This window comes from Eurosta solidaginis, chromosome X, assembly GCF_040869045.1.
Source record: "Eurosta solidaginis isolate ZX-2024a chromosome X, ASM4086904v1, whole genome shotgun sequence".
NCBI lineage: Eukaryota > Metazoa > Arthropoda > Insecta > Diptera > Tephritidae > Eurosta > Eurosta solidaginis.
The window spans coordinates 165,272,045-165,282,211 of record NC_090324.1 but is presented as its reverse complement, the minus strand read 5'-3'; the positions used below and the strand labels follow the sequence as shown (position 1 = coordinate 165,282,211).

Here is a 10,167-nt window from a genome sequence, read left to right as displayed (position 1 = left end):
CAAAACTTTCATATAAGTAGATGTTAGTACTTGTATGAAACTTTGTCAGTGTCTGTTAGCTACGCTTAGTGGTTTTGTATGGCTGACCAAAGTTTTCATACGTTTAAGTGTTTTTAGCTTGCATTTCGTTAGCAGCAACACATTTTTTAAGTATTTTGAAAATTTCAAAACTTTCATATAAGTAGATGTTAGTACTTGTATGAAACTTTGTCAGTGTCTTTTAGCTTCGCTTAGTGGTTTTGTATGGCTGACCAAAGTTTTCATACGTTTAAGTGTTTTTAGCTTGCATTTCGTTAGCAGCAACACATTTTTTAAGTATTTTGAAAATTTCAAAACTTTCATATAAGTAGATGTTAGTACTTGTATGAAACTTTGTCAGTGTCTGTTAGCTTCGCTTAATGGTTTTGTATGGCTGACCAAAGTTTTCATACGTTTAAGTGTTTTTAGCTTGCATTTCGATAGTAGCAACACATTTTTTAAGTATTTTGAAAATTTCAAAACTTTCATATAAGTAGATGTCAGTACTTGTATGAAACTTTGTCAGTGTCTGTTAGCTTCGCTTAGTGGTTTTGTATGGCTGACCAAAGTTTTCATACGTTTAAGTGTTTTTAGCTTGCATTTCGTTAGCAGCAACACATTTTTTAAGTATTTTGAAAATTTCAAAACATTCATATAAGTAGATGTTAGTACTTGTATGAAACTTTGTCAGTGTCTGTTAGCTTCGCTTAGTGGTTTTGTATGGGCTGACCAAAGTTTTCATACGTTTAAGTGTTTTTAGCTTGCATTTCGTTAGCAGCAACACATTTTTTTAAGTATTTTGAAAATTTCAAAACTTTCATATAAGTAGATGTTAGTACTTGTATGAAACTTTGTCAGTGTCTGTTAGCTACGCTTAGTGGTTTTGTATGGCTGACAAAAGTTTTCATACGTTTAAGTGTTTTTAGCTTGCATTTCGTTAGCAGCAACACATTTTTTAAGTATTTTGAAAATTTCAAAACTTTCATATAAGTAGATGTTAGTACTTGTATGAAACTTTGTCAGTGCCTGTTAGCTTCGCTTAGTGGTTTTGTATGGCTGACCAAAGTTTTCATACGTTTAAGTGTTTTTAGCTTGCATTTCGATAGTAGCAACACATTTTTGAAGTATTTTGAAAATTTCAAAACTTTCATATAAGTAGATGTTAGTACTTGTATGAAACTTTGTCAGTGTCTGTTAGCATCGCTTAGTGGTTTTGTATGGCTCACCAAAGTTTTCATACGTTTAAGTGTTTTTAGCTTGCATTTCGTTAGCAGCAACACATTTTTTAAGTATTTTGAAAATTTCAAAACTTTCATATAAGTAGATGTAAGTACTTGTATGAAACTTTGTCAGTGTCTGTTAGCTTCGCTTAGTGGTTTTGTATGGCTGACCAAAGTTTTCATACGTTTAAGTGTTTTTAGCTTGCATTTCGATAGTAGCAACACATTTTTTAAGTATTTTGAAAATTTCAAAACTTTCATATAAGTAGATGTTAGTACTTGTATGAAACTTTGTCAGTGCCTGTTAGCTTCGCTTAGTGGTTTTGTATGGCTGACCAAAGTTTTCATACGTTTAAGTGTTTTTAGCTTGCATTTAGTTAGCAGCAACACATTTTTTAAGTATTTTGAAAATTTCAAAACTTTCATATAAGTAGATGTTAGTACTTGTATGAAACTTTGTCAGTGCCTGTTAGCTTCGCTTAGTGGTTTTGTATGGCTGACCAAAGTTTTCATACGTTTAAGTGTTTTTAGCTTGCATTTCATTAGTAGCAACACATTTAGCTGACCAAAGTTTTCATACGTTCCTTAAAATTGTTTTCTGACCCGCTCACCTCACATGACGAAAAATGTATGAAGATACAAACTTTCATACAAGTACAAGATACAAACTTTCATACAAGTACAAAGTTTCATACAAGTAGAAACTTTCATACAAGTACAAACTTCCATACAAGTACAAAGTTTCATACAAGTAGAAAAAAGTTTCATACAAGTTCACTTGTATGAAAGTTTCTACTTGTATGAAACTTTGTACTTGTATGAAAGTTTCTACTTGTATGAAACTTTCTACTTGTTGGAAGTATGAAACTTTTTAATACGTTGTTGTTGTTGTTGTTGTTGTTGGTGTTGTTGTTGGTTTTGGTGTTGTTGTTGTTGTTATATTGAACATTTTTATTAACAAGTAGAAAAAAGTTTCATACAAGTAGAAAAAAGTTTCATACAAGTACAAATTTCCAACCAGTACAAAGTTTCATACAAGTAGAAAAAAGTTTCATACAAGTAAAAACTTCCATACAAGTACAAAGTTTCATACAAGTAGAAAAAGTTTCATACAAGTACAAACTTCCATACAAGTACAAAGTTTCATACAAGTAGAAAAAAGTTTCATACAAGTAGAAAAAAGTTTCATACAAGTACAAACTTCCATACAAGTACAAAGTTTCATACAAGTAGAGAAAAGTTTCATACAAGTACAAACTTCCATACAAGTACAAAGTTTCATACAAGTAGAAAAAGTTCCATACAAGTACAAAGTTTCATACAAGTAGAAAAAGTTTCATACAAGTACAAAAGTTTCATACAAGTACGCTTGGAAACCCTCACATGACCAAAAATGTATGAAAAATACAAGTTTTATAATGTGTTGAATTTTTACCAATAATACCATGTTGGTTTCTTTAGTAAACTAACTAGGCAATATCATCGAAAATATGATAAATTGTCCATATTGAATTTTTCATATATTTTCTGTCAAGTGAGGTAATAATTTAATATTTTTATACTTATATGAAGATTTTCCTTTGTACTTATATTAATAAAAATGTTCAATATAACAACAACAACAACAACAACACCATCAACAACAACAACAACAACAAGAACAACAACAACAACAACAACAACAACAACAACAACAACAACAACAACAACAACAACAACAACAACGTATTAAAAAGTTTCATACAAGTAAGGTAATAATTTAATATTTTTATACTTATATGAAGATTTTCCTTTGTACTTATATTAATAAAAATGTTCAATATAACAACAACCACAACAACAACACCAACAACAACAACAACAACAACAACAACAACAACGTATTAAAAAGTTTCATACAAGTAAGGTAATAATTTAATATTTTTATACTTATATGAAGATTTTCCTTTGTACTTATATTAATAAAAATGTTCAATATAACAACAACAACAACACCAAAACCAACAACAACAACAACAACAACAACAACAACAACGTATTAAAAAGTTTCATACTTCCAAATGTTCCATATTGTTTTTAGCTTGCATTTCGTTAGCAGCAACACATTTTTTAAGTATTTTGAAAATTTCTAAACTTTCATATAAGTAGATGTTAGTACTTGTATGAAACTTTGTCAGTGTCTGTTAGCTTCGCTTAGTGGTTTTGTATGGCTGACCAAAGTTTTCATACGTTTAAGTGTTTTTAGCTTGCATTTCGTTAGCAGCAACACATTTTTTAAGTATTTTGAAAATTTCAAAACTTTCATATAAGTAGATGTTAGTACTTGTATGAAACTTTGTCAGTGTCTGTTAGCTACGCTTAGTGGTTTTGTATGGCTGACCAAAGTTTTCATACGTTTAAGTGTTTTTAGCTTGCATTTCGTTAGCAGCAACACATTTTTTAAGTATTTTGAAAATTTCAAAACTTTCATATAAGTAGATGTTAGTACTTGTATGAAACTTTGTCAGTGTCTGTTAGCTTCGCTTAGTGGTTTTGTATGGCTGACCAAAGTTTTCATACGTTTAAGTGTTTTTAGCTTGCATTTCGTTAGCAGCAACACATTTTTTAAGTATTTTGAAAATTTCAAAACTTTCATATAAGTAGATGTTAGTACTTGTATGAAACTTTGTCAGTGTCTGTTAGCTTCGCTTAGTGGTTTTGTATGGCTGACCAAAGTTTTCATACGTTTAAGTGTTTTTAGCTTGCATTTCGTTAGCAGCAACACATTTTTTAAGTATTTTGAAAATTTCAAAACTTTCATATAAGTAGATGTTAGTACTTGTATGAAACTTTGTCAGTGTCTGTTAGCTTCGCTTAGTGGTTTTGTATGGCTGACCAAAGTTTTCATACGTTTAAGTGTTTTTAGCTTGCATTTCGATAGTAGCAACACATTTTTGAAGTATTTTGAAAATTTCAAAACTTTCATATAAATAGATGTTAGTACTTGTATGAAACTTTGTCAGTGTCTGTTAGCTTCGCTTAGTGGTTTTGTATGGCTGACCAAAGTTTTCATACGTTTAAGTGTTTTTAGCTTGCATTTCGTTAGCAGCAACACATTTTTTAAGTATTTTGAAAATTTCAAAACTTTCATATAAGTAGATGTTAGTACTTGTATGAAACTTTGTCAGTGTCTGTTAGCTTCGCTTAGTGGTTTTGTATGGCTGACCAAAGTTTTCATACGTTTAAGTGTTTTTAGCTTGCATTTCGTTAGCAGCAACACATTTTTTAAGTATTTTGAAAATTTCAAAACTTTCATATAAGTAGACGTTAGTACTTGTATGAAACTTTGTCAGTGTCTGTTAGCTACGCTTAGTGGTTTTGTATGGCTGACCAAAGTTTACATACGTTTATTAAAATTGTTTTCTGACTCGCTCACCTCACATCACGAAAAATGTATGAAGATACAAACTTTCATACAACTACAAGATACAAACTTTCATACAAGTAGAAACTTTTCAGTACTTTCACAAGTACAAACTTCCAAACAAGTACAAAGTTTCATACAAGTAAAAACTTTCATACAAGTACAAACTGTACTTGTATGGAAGTTTGTACTTGTATGAAACTTTGTCAGTGTTTGTTAGCTTCGCTTAGTGGTTTTGTATGGCTGACCAAAGTTTTCATACGTTTAAGTGTTTTTAGCTTGCATTTCGTTAGCAGCAACACATTTTTTAAGTATTTTGAAAATTTCAAAACTTTCATATAAGTAGATGTTAGTACTTGTATGAAACTTTGTCAGTGTCTGTTAGCTTCGCTTAGTGGTTTTGTATGGCTGACCAAAGTTTTCATACGTTTAAGTGTTTTTAGCTTGCACTTCGTTAGAAGCAACACATTTTTTAAGTATTTTGAAAATTTCAAAACTTTCATATAAGTAGATGTTAGTACTTGTATGAAACTTTGTCAGTGTCTGTTAGCTTCGCTTAGTGGTTTTGTATGGCTGACCAAAGTTTTCATACGTTTAAGTGTTTTTAGCTTGCATTTCGTTAGCAGCAACACATTTTTTAAGTATTTTGAAAATTTCAAAACTCTCATATAAGTAGATGTTAGTACTTGTATGAAACTTTGTCAGTGTCTGTTAGCTATGCTTAGTGGTTTTGTATGGCTGACCAAAGTTTTCATACGTTTAAGTGTTTTTAGCTTGCATTTCGTTAGCAGCAACATATTTTTTAAGTATTTTGAAAATTTCAAAACTTTCATATAAGTAGATGTTAGTACTTGTATGAAACTTTGTCAGTGTCTGTTAGCTTCGCTTAGTGGTTTTGTATGGCTGACCAAAGTTTTCATAGTTTTGAAAATTTCAAAACTCTCATATAAGTAGATGTTAGTACTTGTATGAAACTTTGTCAGTGTCTGTTAGCTACGCTTAGTGGTTTTATATGGCTGACCAAAGTTTTCATACGTTTAAGTGTTTTTAGCTTGCATTTCGTTAGCAGCAACATATTTTTTAAGTATTTTGAAAATTTCAAAACTTTCATATAAGTAGATGTTAGTACTTGTATGAAACTTTGTCAGTGTCTGTTAGCTTCGCTTAGTGGTTTTGTATGGCTGACCAAAGTTTTCATACGTTTAAGTGTTTTTAGCTTGCACTTCTTTAGCAGCAACACATTTTTTAAGTATTTTGAAAATTTCAAAACTTTCATATAAGTAGATGTTAGTACTTGTATGAAACTTTGTCAGTGTCTGTTAGCTACGCTTAGTGGTTTTGTATGGCTGACCAAAGTTTTCATACGTTTAAGTGTTTTTAGCTTGCATTTCGATAGCAGCAACACATTTTTGAAGTATTTTAAAAATTTCAAAACTTTCATATAAGTAGATGTTAGTACTTGTATGAAACTTTGTCAGCGTCTGTTAGCTACGCTTAGTGGTTTTATATGGCTGACCAAAGTTTTCATACGTTTCTTAAAATTGTTTTCTGACCCGCTCACCTCACATGACGAAAAATGTATGAAGATACAAACTTTCATACAAGTACAAGATACAAACTTTCATACAAGTACAAAGTTTCATACAAGTAGAAACTTTCATACAAGTACAAACTTCCATACAAGTACAAAGTTTCATACAAGTAGAAACTTTCATACAAGTACAAACTTCCATACAAGTACAAAGTTTCATACAAGTAGAAACTTTCATACAAGTACAAACTTCCATACAAGTACAAAGTTTCATACAAGTAGAAAAAAGTTTCATACAAGTACAAACTTCCATACAAGTACAAAGTTTCATACAAGTAGAAAAAAGTTTCATACAAGTACAAACTTCCATACAAGTACAAAGTTTCATACAAGTAGAAAAAAGTTTCATACAAGTACTTGTATTTATAATATAATTTTCATACATTTTTATATGTGCGCGGCCTCAGTGCAATGCTAGTTTGCACTTCGTTAGTCGCAACACATTACAAAAGTATTTTGAAACTTTTAAAACTTTCATATATATACTTTCATATATATATGTTATGTTCGGACCTGTTAAGTTTTCTTGTGTTGAGTCAAATTATGCCGCAGGCTCCACTCCTGATAGTGCCCTTCCGTCAATTCCTTTAAGTTTCAGCTTTGCAACCATACTTCCCCCGGAGTCCAAAAGCTTTGGTTTCCCGGGAAGCGACTGAGAGAGCCGTAGCTACACCCAATCGCTAGCTCTAACTTTCGTTCTTAGTTTTTATAGAGGATTTGTCGCACCTAACAAACGCCTCTTTATATATAATTTTCATACATTTTTATATGTGCGCGGCCTCAGTGCAATGCTAGTTTGCACTTCGTTAGTCGCAACACATTTTAAAAGTTAGTTAACGAGGCATTTGGCGATCTTAAGGGAGTCATAATTACTCCCGCCACCGTTTACCCGCGCTTACTTTAATTTGGACACCGTAACATTACGTTCGGTTTATCCCACAGCGCCAGTTCTGCTTACCAAAAGTCGCCCACTGGGCACATTATATCATATAACTTCAACCTTCATATCAAAAAAGGTGAGGTTCTTACCCATTTAAAGTTTTTAGTTGTAGATGACCATACGATCTGCATGTTTATCTAGAGTTCAACCAATATAACAATCTATAAAGATCGCTTGGTTTTAGTCTAATAAAAGCACACGTTCCATAAGGTCCGTGTTTATATTATTGCATGTATTAGCTCTAGAATTACCACAGTTATCCAACTAACTGTTAATGATCGATCTATGGAACCATAACTGATGCCTTTTGCGGTTTCACTTTTAATTCGTGTGTACTTAGACATGCATGGCTTAATCTTTGAGGCAAGCATATAACTACTGGCAGGATCAACCAGAATTATATTTAAAAAATATAATAAAAATTATATTTTTTGTGTTTAATGTAAATAATATTACTCTGCATATGCAAACAATTTAAATAATGAAAGTGAACAAGTTATATATATATGAGCTTCGCTAATATATTTTGTGTAAGCGGCCTAGGTAAGGAAAACCTCACTTACTTTCATTGGTCGCTTAAAACACATCTGTATAAATATATCGACTTTATTAGCCCAAATATAATAAAGTTCAGCTAACAAAATTTTTGTTGCTTTATTTGTGCTGTGCTTCATTGTAATATTTCATTTACATTTTTCTCTTTGTAAATAATACTACCGTACAAGCAACAATTTAAATAATGAAAGTGAGCAAGTTATATATATATGAGCTTCGCTAATATATTTTGTGTAAGCGGCCTAGGTAAGGAAAACCTCACTTACTTTCATTGGTCGCTTAAAACACATCTGTATAAATATATCGACTTTATTAGCCCAAATATAATAAAGTTCAACTAACAAAATTTTAGTTGCTTTATTTGTACATTATTATAATATTTCATTTACATATTTCTCTTTGTAAATAATACTACCGTACAAGCAACAATTTAAATAATGAAAGTGAACAAGTTATATATATATGAGCTTCGCTAATATATTTTGTGTAAGCGGCCTAGGTAAGGAAAACCTCACTTACTTTCATTGGTCGCTTAAAACACATCTGTATAAATATATCGACTTTATTAGCCCAAATATAATAAAGTTCAACTAACAAAATTTTAGTTGCTTTATTTGTACATTATTGTAATATTTCATTTACATTTTTCTCTTTGTAAATAATACTACCGTACAAGCAACAATTTAAATAATGAAAGTGAACAAGTTATATATATATGAACTTCGCTAATATATTTTGTGTAAGCGGCCTAGGTAAGGAAAACCTCACTTACTTTCATTGGTCGCTTAAAACACATCTGTATAAATATATCGACTTTATTAGCCCAAATATAATAAAGTTCAACTAACAAAATTTTTGTTGCTTTATTTGTACTTTATTGTAATAGATTACAATATTTGCTTTTTCATCATTTTTATAGAGGACTTGGCCCCTAAACAAGCGCCTCTCTTTATATTGCATATTTTAAATATGCATATTTTTATAAGATGATTACATCAAAACAATAATAAATTGGAAAATTAATTCCAATAAATTGTTTTCGAATCATTTTTCTCTTTGTAAATAATACTACCGTACAAGCAACAATTTAAATAATGAAAGTGAGCAAGTTATATATATATGAGCTTCGCTAATATATTTTGTGTAAGCGGCCTAGGTAAGGAAAACCTCACTTACTTTCATTGGTCGCTTAAAACACATCTGTATAAATATATCGACTTTATTAGCCCAAATATAATAAAGTTCAACTAACAAAATTTTAGTTGCTTTATTTGTACATTATTATAATATTTCATTTACATATTTCTCTTTGTAAATAATACTACCGTACAAGCAACAATTTAAATAATGAAAGTGAACAAGTTATATATATATGAGCTTCGCTAATATATTTTGTGTAAGCGGCCTAGGTAAGGAAAACCTCACTTACTTTCATTGGTCGCTTAAAACACATCTGTATAAATATATCGACTTTATTAGCCCAAATATAATAAAGTTCAACTAACAAAATTTTAGTTGCTTTATTTGTACATTATTGTAATATTTCATTTACATTTTTCTCTTTGTAAATAATACTACCGTACAAGCAACAATTTAAATAATGAAAGTGAACAAGTTATATATATATGAACTTCGCTAATATATTTTGTGTAAGCGGCCTAGGTAAGGAAAACCTCACTTACTTTCATTGGTCGCTTAAAACACATCTGTATAAATATATCGACTTTATTAGCCCAAATATAATAAAGTTCAACTAACAAAATTTTTGTTGCTTTATTTGTACTTTATTGTAGTAGATTACAATATTTGCTTTTTCATCATTTTTATAGAGGACTTGGCCCCTAAACAAGCGCCTCTCTTTATATTGCATATTTTAAATATGCATATTTTTATAAGATGATTACATCAAAACAATAATAAATTGGAAAATTAATTCCAATAAATTGTTTTCGAATCATCAAGCAAAGGTTAAGCTTCAGTGGATCGCAGTATGGCAGCTGCTCTACCACTTACAACACCTTGCCCGTTACCAAAGTCGTTTACAATTGATTCTAGGCATTGTCATTGTATTAAATAATGTTTTTATATATAACTAGCGCGGCATACGGGTGATATTTGAATCCTCCCGCATTTGCTATGTTATAAATAACATTGGCATCACATATATTCATTTTGTCGTTTATAAATTAAATTTATAAACTTTAAATGATTTAGAGAAGCCATACAATGCAATTTGCCCCATATTTATCATTGCAGTCCAGCACGGATACAACCTTAGAGGCGTTCAGGCATAATCCAACGGACGTAGCATCATACCACTGTTCGCTCGAACAAGTATTGTACCATTGGTCCGTACCTGCGGTTCCTCTCGTACTACGCAGGAATGCTGTCGCAATAATATTTTGTCATTAGTAGGGTAAAACTAACCTGTCTCACGACG

At 30.8% G+C, this 10,167-nt stretch overlaps 1 non-coding gene across 1 annotated transcript in view; it reads right to left on the bottom strand.

Annotated features, from left to right (window-relative positions):
* Positions 1-9,676: 9,676 nt before the first annotated feature.
* The window catches only part of LOC137235560 (large subunit ribosomal RNA), a 4,006-nt gene continuing 3,515 nt past the window's right edge, over positions 9,677-10,167 (bottom strand). Inside the window, exon 1 of the ribosomal RNA XR_010947978.1 lies at positions 9,677-10,167. This exon is cut by the window's right edge and continues 3,515 nt beyond it. This is a non-coding gene — a ribosomal RNA (large subunit ribosomal RNA).